This window comes from Anguilla rostrata, chromosome 16, assembly GCF_018555375.3.
Source record: "Anguilla rostrata isolate EN2019 chromosome 16, ASM1855537v3, whole genome shotgun sequence".
Taxonomy (NCBI): domain Eukaryota; kingdom Metazoa; phylum Chordata; class Actinopteri; order Anguilliformes; family Anguillidae; genus Anguilla; species Anguilla rostrata.
This window is the reverse complement of record NC_057948.1, coordinates 29,520,932-29,532,992: the sequence shown is the minus strand read 5'-3', so window position 1 is coordinate 29,532,992 and position 12,061 is coordinate 29,520,932. Positions and strand designations below refer to the sequence as shown.

At 40.3% G+C, this 12,061-nt stretch overlaps 1 protein-coding gene and 1 long non-coding RNA gene across 5 annotated transcripts in view; both read left to right on the top strand.

Moving 5' to 3' along the window:
- The window catches only part of mthfsd (methenyltetrahydrofolate synthetase domain containing), a 30,386-nt gene extending 27,063 nt beyond the window's left edge, over nt 1-3,323 (top strand). The window contains exon 10 of the transcript XR_010326458.1: nt 2,827-3,323. The gene's annotated coding sequence lies outside the window, so the exon portion shown is untranslated. The remainder of the gene's footprint in view (nt 1-2,826) is intronic.
- Nucleotides 3,324-4,952: 1,629 nt separating this feature from the next.
- Nucleotides 4,953-12,061, top strand: part of LOC135241921 (uncharacterized) — a 91,659-nt gene continuing 84,550 nt past the window's right edge. For all 4 annotated transcript variants that reach the window (XR_010326166.1, XR_010326165.1, XR_010326163.1 and 1 more), the window contains exon 1: nt 4,953-5,111. This is a non-coding gene — a long non-coding RNA (uncharacterized LOC135241921). The remainder of the gene's footprint in view (nt 5,112-12,061) is intronic.

The window sequence follows — 12,061 nt, the reverse complement described above, 5'->3', positions numbered from 1 at the left end:
GTTTTTTGTTTCGGGGGGGGGGGGGGGCATCCTCTCTTCCTCGTAACTGATAGCAAAACACTGGGGTTAGAAACAGGAATGCCTCTGAAATGTAACATGGTTTATGTGCAATTTTTCCTCTATACAGCACCGGGGCAAGGGTGGAGATGCTTCCATGCCCAGTTCATGCACAGGAGAGGGTCCCAGTGACTCAGTATGCCAAACTGGCATTATGTGCCTTGAATCCTTTTCCAGTGGGAGAGTGTGTACGATCTCAACGAGAGAATTGATGGGTGTGTCAAAATTTGGCTCCCACATCTCCCCCTCATGGTTACGGAGAGTGGGTTTGGTGAGATTTGAGGGCTGGCTGGGGCTCACATGTATATGCAGTTATGTTTGCGCTGACGGCATCTGCTGAATCCGTCCTTTCACAGGTGACAAAGTGCCGCTCCGTATTTTACATCCGACCGAAGATTGCACTAAAACGGCTTCCGGGGTTCATGACGATCATGTCGCGAACTATGATCGCTTATTAGCAGTTCCATAAAGATCAGACACATATCATAGGATGCTCATATGCCTCACTGTTATGGAGGCATAGGTTACTGGCATTCCCTAAGTCCACTTGGATTTAAACAGATGTTTCTCAGGGTACCAGAGAATGCAGATGTGCTATTTTCAGTCCTATTAACTTGCTGTTAACGTCTGTGGAATATGTTTATGAGCCAGCGACACTGATGCTTGGTTGATCTGCTGTTTTTTTTTCTGGGCTGGAAAGGGAAAGTGGGATGCTACGAGGTCAGAGAGTACAAGGTATTGAAACAAACTGGAGGGAGACAGTGTGAACCCAGTCCAATGGCTAAAGCCAGATCCCAGAGGCTTACGGAAATGCGTAGAGAAGCTTGCAGGGAATCTTTCTTGAAACCGTCAAAGGGTTTTTTAAATTTTTTTTTATTTTTTATATTTCCACCTGCTCAGGCCTCTTTCCGTCCGTTGTCTAGTCTGTAACAATGGAAGTGGAAAAGTTGGGGAGCACGGCATGACAGTCGTGAGATTGATATTAGATTTTGCTTGGCCCTTCTTCAGATGTAAACCGAAGGGGAAGTAGCATATTTCCTCTGAAAACAGGGCTTAAAAGAGGGTAAAGTGCTGATCAGGACGTTCTGAAAAATTCTTACATTAAAGTGCCAGTTCTCCAGAAAAGGCAACTTGGCAGCCAAGTGTAAACAAGGTTTTCACTACCCATAAATCAATTCACCACTACATGAAACAGGATAAACCTAATTCATACCGCCCCATTGAAACTGCACCGCTCCGCCTCGAACTCTACCCGCTCTCTTCATTTGGATAAAAAAAACTCGCTCACTCACACTTACACACTGCTCGTCCGCTGTACATACTTTCCATTTCACCGGATTGTGCCAAGTGAAGGATTCATCACCAAATATGTTTTCTAACCTTTAAAAAAAAAAAAAAAAAAAATCACATAGATTTAAGACAGCTTGTTTCCCCTTTGGGGCCAGAGGGAACTGAATTACACTTGCATGGTGCATATCACCAACTCTCAGGCAGACTCCAGGGAACATTTCTGCATATTTACATGGGTTGATTGATCTGGCAAACACTGATGCAGCACTTTTTTAAAATCTGTTTTTCGGCACGTTGCAGAGTTGAACAAAAGGAAGAAAATGAACTGGGGGTGTGCTTGAGGTATTGAAGTGAAGAAAACCAAGTGATTTAATATGACTACAGTCATTTTAATCCGATCTATCTGGACTCCTCCATTTTCATTTTCTGGATATCAAACCACTTGGCTACTTACAGTGTGCACATACCACCAATTTAAAATAAAATATGAACATCACATAGGGATGCCCTGATTGTCTACTGTATGCAGTACAGTTTCCGTTTGCCCAATTATAAATTTGGTAAGTGTTGTCTGCGCTAAATATTATGCCTGTAATCTCAATTCAGCTTATACAATTGCTTGGCCACTCCTATTGCAAAAAACACACTAATATGAGCATGATCTGGCAGCACTATGTTCAAGGAGGAGTTTGATCTTTATTAGCCATACATTTGTCTGGACTGTCTAGTCTTAAAACAATGGAGATGTGTGTGGATTCTCAATAATCAAAGTACAATTTTAAAACTGGAGGATCCATACTCTGTAGTAATAAGTTTGCTCTGTGAAAAACTACCAAGAATTTATATTCGGAAATGATACAAGTGTTACTTGTTAAGTGTTATATGATGAAAGGCAGCTTTTTGCTCTTTCAAGGACAGTTCATAGTTACACAAATGTGAATTTTGGCCTTGGTTATATGAGCAAATGCACAAATTTTCTGTCATCATTCAGAATGCTTGTAATCTAGATGTAGAATTGTTCTGTACTCATTAGAATATCTTTCTTGAATGTGTCAATCCTCCTATATATACACACAGTACATAGATACCAGACCTTTATTCTAGCAAGTAAGAGGCTTCTTGTAAAAATAAATTACTGAACTGAAACCACAGTTGCAGCTATCCATGCACCCATTGGATAGTTACAACTAAGTGTACCATATGAATAATTCTGGTATATAAAACTGGCATATGCCCTGTAAGATGTGATCAAAGTTTTTTCAGGAAATTATAATTACTGTATCTAAATAAATAAATAAATAAATAAATAAAACCTAGGAGTTTGTCATTGAATTATTTTATTTTGGTTAACCTGTAAAACATTGCACCACATTTTTAACTTTGTTCGATCTTGCCAACATCTTGCAGATTTATTTCACTCACTGTGTCTCACTGTGAACAAATGGATTAAATAACGTTTTGTATCTCCCCTTTTCCCAGTTGAACCAGAGCAGAAGACCCCCGTCACATGACTGTGAAGCCAGTTCTGTTGTCCTGAACAGCTCCAGCTCCCATTTTGGACATTTTCCCCTGAATTGTAAGGCTTGTCAAAGCGACTGATTGATAGCCATGTTTATCAACATATTATTAAGTAATCAGCGTTCACCACAGCCACTCCTAAAGCGCCTTAATTCCGGAAAAAGGACTGAAATTTGACTATAATTAAAGACTTTGGATAGCTGTTTATTTTCATGGGAAGTTCTGTTAAAGTATGTTAAAAAAATTAGCATAGTTAAAATTTGGTTTGTTCTGTTTGCTTATACCGATGTCTGTGTTTGCTAGTATTTCATTGTTAAAGAATTATGGTTAACACTATCCAAAAATGTGTAAAATGTGAACGAGGAAAGCGGATTTTAAATGAACTTACCTCTCCTGTCTTCTTTTTTTGTCATTTAGTCTTCATTAAAGTTGATTAAAAATTTTTTTAATGAAAATTATGATGGTGGTCTAGAAAAGTTTGTAATAAGTTTTAAATAATGATGTTGGTTTAATTGAGGGGTGCTTGTGCTTTGAAAAATTACTGTGAGTGATCAGGATTGCAGAGCAAGAAATGGGACAGTAGAAGACCAGGAGCCACTGAGTTATTGTTCTATTATTCAACAAAGAAACAAAGCCATAAAACTGAAGGGCAGTGTGCCTAGAAATGACAAGGAGGGCAGTTCTGCCTTTGCAGGCAACACGAGGGCCAAGGTGACGATGAAAAGGGAAATAAGACTAAAATTGGCCCTCGCTCGATAAAGTAAAGGTTTGAAATATTTTGCCCACATCTGTGTATTTCCTCAGTAAACTGCACATTGACGTTGAGAGTTTTTTCTTTTTTGAGTGTGTCCTGAAAGCGATTCAAAACCCTGTCTGTGACGGCGGGGCTGCCTGGAGGTGTAGAGACTGACAAACGTGATGAATAGCTATTTGGTAATGGTCCATGTATTCGAAAGAAATGGCTGTTTTAAAAGCTTAAACTCATTTTGTTGCTATGGCTGATTTAATTTAGGAATCAATCAGGCAGCAGATGTTATATGTCCAAATAGCAGTGGATACACACACACACACACGCACACACACACACACACACACATTTTAGATGTCGCAGAGCATTCCAATTAAAATTATTTGTGAGGTCAGTCATTCCACTGTTGTTCCTAACAGTAACTGTTTTTTTCTTCTTTTCTTTCTCCACATCAGTTAAAACACACTGTAATTGTATACATTCTGTTCATAATCTAAACAAGTTCAGTCATGTGACTCAAATGTTTCATTGATGAGACTTCAGTTGGAATTACAGTGATTCTTTATCAGTTACAAAAACATATATATTTTTATTTTCATGTTGGCCTAATTATAGACATGGGAGTACTAAAGAAGTGGACTTGAATACATTAGAAGTTTCATATATTTATGTTTTTTTGTTTTCGTGAAAAATAAATCCTACTATCCAAGAATAAAAGGACATCCAAAGTACATTTAAAAAAATTATTGCCTGAAGTTAACTCATCCCTCAAATCAACTTAGATGAGTGTTGTTTTACAGTTATTTTTAAATAAATGTATTTACTGTAGAAGTCTATATGCCTCTCTGACCTTCCATTTATAATTGTGTGTTCAGAAAGGAGAGGTATAAAATGAACTGAGGCTTGTAGGATTTACATACAAGAAGCACAAGACATTTAATTGGTGACCACATCATATTGAAGTAATAAAGTTATAACGCAAATTTCAGAATTAGACATTTAAACTATTAAGAGCCATGGGTCATCAAACCTAGCCCTAGGGGCCTGCTGGTATAATTTATATTTTAAAAAAAATAAAAATAATAATAAACAAAAAACTCAATTTTAGACCTTAGAAATCAGAGACGATGTATATGTTTAATAAACGACGTTCACTGAACGATTAAGTGCTGACTAATAACTAAAATCAACAGGCCTGCTACAACAGGCTAGTTTTCCTCGTTTTTAAATGTAGCCTACACTTACGGGAAGTGCATCTTACACAGCCGAAAACCGATTACCTCGGCACGTGGCACAACCAACCACCTGTTTTCCTCTTACGCACTGATTGTGGGTAAGTATAGTAAAGGTTTCCAGCTACAAGGAGACACTTCGTTCTTTATTTGTTATGTTCATTTCTGTTTTGGAAACACAGTCAGGCCTGTAAACAATATCAAATATCATCGCACAGAAGGCGAAAACACGGCGTCTTTTTTGGGGGAAAAACAAACTCGAAAAGGTTTGTATTTTAAGGCCTCGTGTGTTCAAACATGGAGAACCCGGACTACTGTCCCTGTATAGGGTTAATAAGACCATTGCGCTTGTTGTCATTGATCTGCTTGGCGAACCTGTTTGTTAGACACAGTTTATTAGCATCTGAGCTTATTAGTGTGTTAGTTTGCAGTTACACTAATAAGACCAACCCAAGAAGCGTGTGAGTTCACCTGCTTGATTAACATTAATGTAAATATTAGTCTACATGTAAACTTAAGTGCTAGTACTTCCTAAAATTCTTCCATAAATTATTTCGGGACGTAAACATATAAAATGTTTAGAGGTCATCTGAAAACGGAAGTGGATCCTCAAAAATAAATAGTTACTACTTGCTCTCAGTTCAACTGAATGCAAGCTGTTTACCGTCGGGAACACGCGGATTCTGACAAACTATATACTGATGCCTTTTTAGGAACAGGTGTTTAGGATTAATGTAAACAATTAGTTCTACCACGTAAATGTAACATTGGTGGTCCCGTGTTTACAGAACCACTTAAAAGTCAGATTCATCATACGTAAAACCGCCGTTCAACAGGAAAAGATTCATAACGATACAGACACTTTCTGCAAGGGAAGATTGGGGGAGTGAACGCTCTCTGCTTTTTAAGCGGTATTTATACAGCCAGCTGTGTAAGGGCAGGTGGTGTTACATTAGAGTGGATTGATGTATGCAAAAAAGTTTTTCAAAACAGCAGATTGTTTGTGGCTACTACATTGAGCTCCTAAATTCACCCTTCTTAGTGACCACAGGAAAGCCTTATAAATATGCCAACCCACTTTAAACTTCTCATGAATTTCCCAGTTGAGAATGCTGAATATTTCTGTGTTTATAGTGTAATTATTTATTATAGCGTGGGCCAGACATTACATTGGTCTATTTTCCGTCTACACTGGCCTACATAACGTTGCAGTCTTGAGGCTGAAAACCAGAAATGTTTGCTAGAATTGAAGTGCATACATGATTGGAGCATTGCTTTAAATATCAGAAAAGTAATTTGCCTCAGTACATCCTAACTACACTAGTCTTGTCTGAGGCCTGATAGGAATTCAATTCTCACATTTGTTGCACTTGTGTTCTACAGCTTTTTTCAACTTATTTGGATAACCAATGCGTATGTGGGGGAAAAAAAAACAAAAAACTAGAGCTTATCTTTTTGAAATCTGGTGTTATATTTTGTATTTCGGTCTGATCTGATGTAGGCTACATTTTATAAATTGCATATGCAATGAACCTACCACTAAAAATATTAATTTAAGTACACTGTAAATTACAACTATGCATACATTTAAATATTTGACTTGTAATATACTGCACTTTGTTGCAGTCGCCACAGGTAAAACTTTAACAGAGAGCTTTTGCTCTTGCTAGCGCTTGTGTCAAAGTGGGACTCGTTTTTGACCGAGGGAGTCATGTTTGAAGTGAGAGATGCACAGACGAGGGGCACGATAAAGTGAGCCGTGTTCTCGTTTGCCTGTAATTATTAGCTGCTGTAGTTGGCGGACCACAGACCAGCATGCTGGTTTTGATGTGGTGGAGTGTGATCTGTGTGGAACCTGGGGCTCTCCCAGCATGAGGGCCCTGATATGAGCTCTACCCCCCCCTGCCCCCCCCCCCCACCCCACCCACCCCACACTCACAAGGGCAGCAGGCATATGAAGAACCCTTGGCCCAGTGTGTGTGTGTGTGTGTGTGTAGGCCCAACCGTGTACTGTATCCTCATCTTTTAATCATACGGGAATACTTGCAATTACCAGATTAGGGTTTTTCTCCTTTTCATGTGGAGCTCGCCGCTGTCCAAAATAAAGGCGGCAAGACAAACGGACGGACAGCTGCTTTTGTGATGTCTGAAAGAAAAGGGCTCCTTTTAAATGACACCTATGGGAACGCGTAGGCTTTTCCTTCTGAATGCAATTTGGAAACAGCTTAGAGATGAAAGTTGGGGAAAAATAAATAAAGCAACGGAAGGCCATCAGTTTTGTTTCACCATTGTGCACCCATAATGTAAGACATTCAGACATGTAGCTCAAACAAGTCTCGTCTGGTTGTTGTGTTTTCTGAAGTATCTATGGAAATGGTGATGGAAAGAAGTTTTGTGGTAAGAGCAGAGCTTTTGTGTCTGAAGTTTGTATTTGTTTGTTTTCACCATTGGTATTGAAAGATTCATGAGGTTTTTCTAGGATTTCTTCTGCTGATCCTGTTTTAGCCATTTTCATTCTATATTTCCAGTTTTTTTTTGTTTTGTTTGTTTTTATGTTTTGGGTGAGTCACAAAGTCAAATTTTGCATTTCACAACAATGGTGCAGACAACTTCATCTGTGGAAAATTCTATTCTTACTTGGAGTAGAGATGATTTGCTCCAAGTGTTAAAGCTATTTTGACTATGGCATCTTTCGATTGATTTAAAAAAAATTACTTGTCAGATTTAGACTTGGCAAAGGTACATTCCATGAAATATCCAAGAGGAATATCTCTTGTCAAATGTAGAGTTGCCTCCATATTTCCTGATCTGAGAATAACACCTCTGCAGGTGGTCTCCAACAACAGTGTACAGACAGATCTTGAAATCTCACTTCTAGTCACCTAAATATGGTCGAAGGGGGAAGGAGGTCTTGGGGGGGGTGGGGTTTGGAAGGGTTGTTTCTGACATTTACTAACCTGCTAATATAAATACTACAGTACATCTGGAATAGTAATGGTAGTAATGGTGATTTTATGATAACATTTGTACATCTGTACAGTACATAACATTTTCTGATAGTCACAGATTTTTCTGCACTTGTGGATGAATTTAGGTTGCTCCCCATTCACTGTGCCTGTAAGCTATATTAAAGGTAAACTGATAGCAGAAAAGTATGTTTATCTGTCCTGCATTTCATTGAGAAGGCACTAAAGTGTATTTTCTGGCATTGAGCACAATGATATACAGTTAATGGAAGGGATTACTTAAACCTTTGAGGGATTGAATTGGTTTTACTGAAGTTTTATTGACATTTTGTCTTTAAACTAGCAACATTCGATAACTTGCCGAGAAGAAAGAACAGTATCGCATGAGGCAGTCACGAAGAAACTGGCATTGCCTGCTCGTGGATTAGTAAAGTAAATCCTTTTTTTTTTGGGGCCTTTCTGTGTGGAGTTTGAATGCTCTCCCCGTGTCCGTGTGGGTTTCCTCCGGTAACTCCTCTTCCTCCCGCAGTCCAAAGACATGCAGGTAGGCTAATCCCCCCATAGGTACGAGTGTGTTAGAGAATGAGGAGCGAATGGTGTGTGCGCCCTGCGATGGACTGCCAAACTGTCCAGGGTGTATTCCTGCCTCTCGCCCAATGCATGCTGGGGTAGACTCCAGCACCCCCCGCAACCCTGGTCAGAAATAAGCGGGTATAGATAACAGGTGGATGGATGGACATCCTTTTTTTGTTATTGTTATATGTACCATGTCTTTGCTGTGTGCGCTTATGTGACCACACTGGCATGGGATGTGCTATCAGAAATATCTTAATCAAATTTCTAGATCAGATGGCTTTAGATCCATAATTTAATTGAATTGCTGAATCCTGGGATGATGACGAGAGTTGAAAGCAATTCTCATTTCATAAAGACTATTGGAAATCCAACCAGACTATTGTTTGTGTTTTTTTTTTTTTGTTTTGTTGATTGATTGGTGGTCTTTTTTGAAGCTGAGCAGTAGGCCAAGACTTCATCTGTATTGCACAGCAAGTTTCTGGCCAAAGGAGGGATTGCAGTGGGGATAGAACAAGCCTTTTGTTTAATTGCCCCCGTTTTGGAGAAGCGAGAGAGAAAGCGTGGCGGGAGAGGGGGGAAGACGAGGTGTTTCGGCCAACTCTAATTACCGCTAAGTTAGCTCCTTAAGAAATCACAGAAATATCTGTAAATTGGAAAGTAAACAAGCCCCATTCGCAGAGATGTTTAATTTGGCACGAGGCGGGGGGCTGGGGGGGCTGGATCTTGCTTGAAGTTGCTCTCCTTCCCTCGTGCCACGGATGAGGGTGATTCACTCCAAGCTGGATAATCTGTCTCCTCTTCGCTGATTAGCAGCAAGGGGATATTCCAGCCACTGGAGTGTGCACTGCCAGTGTTTCACGGCCCTACCTCGGCCAGGGTAAACACTGGTGCTGCGATCCTTCATGCCTTTCACCATTGGCTGTGTTGGAGCGCGGTTGATATTAATCTCTGTCACAGCATCCCCCCCCCGGTAATGGTAAGGTTGGAACGTGCCATTGGAAGGAAAGAGGACTAGCCTAATTGCCTGGCAGGGTTGTGAATTTGTAATTTTTCACTTGCTGTCTGATTAGTCAACCATTGCTCCACAGGTCCCTGTCATTTTTAGATGTTCGTTGTAATTGATCATTTTTCCGCCAAGGTTGGCTTATGGTCTAATTGCAAACGCAGGTTTTCTGGTTTTCTCTTTCATTACCACAGAAGGTCAATTTGAAAAGTTTGCTAGGATATGTGATATGGTGGTGGTTAATATTACTAAATATCATGTAATAATGTAGAAAGTAGTAATGTAGAATGTAGAAAGGTTCTTATTTATTTCTGAATGATCAACAGTTTGGTTGCCACTTTCTCAGGTCTGTACTGCAGGTCAACAGTGCAATACAAATTCAAGAAGCAAACATTCTGGTCTTGCGATGTCACAATTGCAGGATAGTTGTGGAAAACAGCTGAAAATGTTGTTGTCCCAACCCTGATTTTAAAGCCAGGGTATGGTAAATGAGTCCTGCGAAACACTTGATTGTGTCGGCAGTAGTAGGATGCAACTGGCCTCATCCCGCCAGGAGTAGCGTGGGTTTAAGTTGGGTTTCAGCTGGGTTTCCGCTGGGTTTCTTTGGTTGCTGCGACAGTTCCTTACATTTTTGTGCCAGGGTTTTGACAGGTTGCCACTGTGTTTGTAAAGTAGTCGTTGGCAGTGGCCTAGTGCGTTTGACAAGCTTGCATGCTTCAGCTTGCAGTGCAGGGCTCGCAAGGGCGTCGATGGCAAGGCGGTGACTTGAGAAACATAATCGGTTAGTCCTATTATGGTCATACTCTTACTGCAAAGGGGTCCTGTCCTTAAGTTTCTACAACTAAAATAAAAAAGACCCCCAAAAAACAGTTTGTAGTATATGCACGACACAAACCGTTTCATTCATTGGGCCAGTATCTGTGACCCGTGCATTCTTACCTATTGTTTAAAGCCTTGCATGAATTGGCATGCTAAATGATTATCCTTATGACAAGTATGTCCTCATTGCTTGTATTATTAGGTAATTAGTTGAAAGGATGATAATCCATCCTGTGTACTTCTGCCATATATGCAGACCTGGATACTGTGCATGCTATCATGTGAATACTTGAGCTGAGGCCAGTCTTTTAAAAACTTAATAATAATGTTGGCTTTATTGTTTTCTGGCTAATTTTTGTAACTTAAATCCAGCAGCAGGGATTGTGAGGATGAGAGAATACAGGCTATATTCCAAAACTGTTTCCACAGCCAAAGGCTGGGACATGACCTAGTCAGCTGACGTATGGATATGTTTTCTGATTAATTCATCGACATGGTTTTCAGGAATGTTAAATGGAAATGTAAAAAAACCCCCCTCTCTTCTTCACCAAAAGTATGTGTACTAAATGCACCCTTTTGTAGAGTTATGTTTTGTGCCATAACCTCTCCAATTCAGTGTGTTTGAATCGTTTAACAACATGGTTTTGGAATTTCTATGCAGCATTAACTGAGGACATTCACCAAGGAATTTTACTTTTTTTTTGTTACTCAAATTAATTTGTTTGACGAATATTGTGGAGGAAATTTCAGATTATCAATTTCAACATGCATCATATGGATTTGATGTGAACAGATGGCTAGCGAACACTGTTTTATGAATTGCCTTCCTTTTATATAAATTTCCTCCACTCCTACAGGGCCAATCCCCCCTAACCCCCCTCCCATCACAAAAAAAAAAAACAAAAACACAAAAGAGAAGAAAAAGTTCCTCTAATGGCAGCTTGTCAAAAAAACAACCCAAACCAAACCAAGACAAAGCAAAACATGTTGGGAAATGAAGGGGATTGAAGGGGAGAAATTGTTGGCAGGCGGCGCGCAGTAAGGCTGGATGATGCCCCGGCTCCGCGCGTGTAAACCGATAGCCGGGGCCCGGCGCACGTCTGCCTGCGGGGCCCCCACACACGTCGCCTCCGCCGCCCACCGGGAACCGGGGGCTAACGACTCCGCGTCGGGGCCAGAGACGGTGCGCCGCTTACCCTTAGCCCGCCCCGGGGGGCCCCGCCCGGGAGGAGAGGCCGTTAGTGAGCCGCTAACCCCCGAGGAGCGGGAGAGGGAGAAAAGCCGTTTTAGCTGATCCAAGCTTGTAGGTAAACCGAGCGCTAGGTACACTTTAGCGGTGGGAGGAAAACGGCGAGCGTGTTGGGGCTGAATGGCCTGTTCTCCTCATTGTTATGTTATGTTAAAGCTGTGCTGGCTGCAGCCAAACAGAAACACGTTTACTAAATGACTCATCCCCTAGACCTTTCCTCTCCAACTTACAGTATATGTGCTGACTCTGTTTACCCAACTGTTTGTATAGATTAGTTTATTTAAAATATTTTTTTAAAATCTAAATAACCAATACAAGATAAAGACCGGTGTTGTCAGATAGATAGATCACTGTTTTATATATTACTCGGATAACCCATTTACATGACAAAATAGTTTAAAACCTGTATGTTTTAAAATGACAGAACATGAGTTTCCATGTGTGGGTAATTTTCTTTCTTCCAGTGTTACAATGCATAATGTAATGCATTTCTCCTCAGTTGATCTGTATATATCAAGAGCTTCATGATTTCAGGAGGTCTAGTTCCAAACATGGGACATTATTAGAGTCTGTATTTATAAAAGGAATGCCAGTATAGTTAGA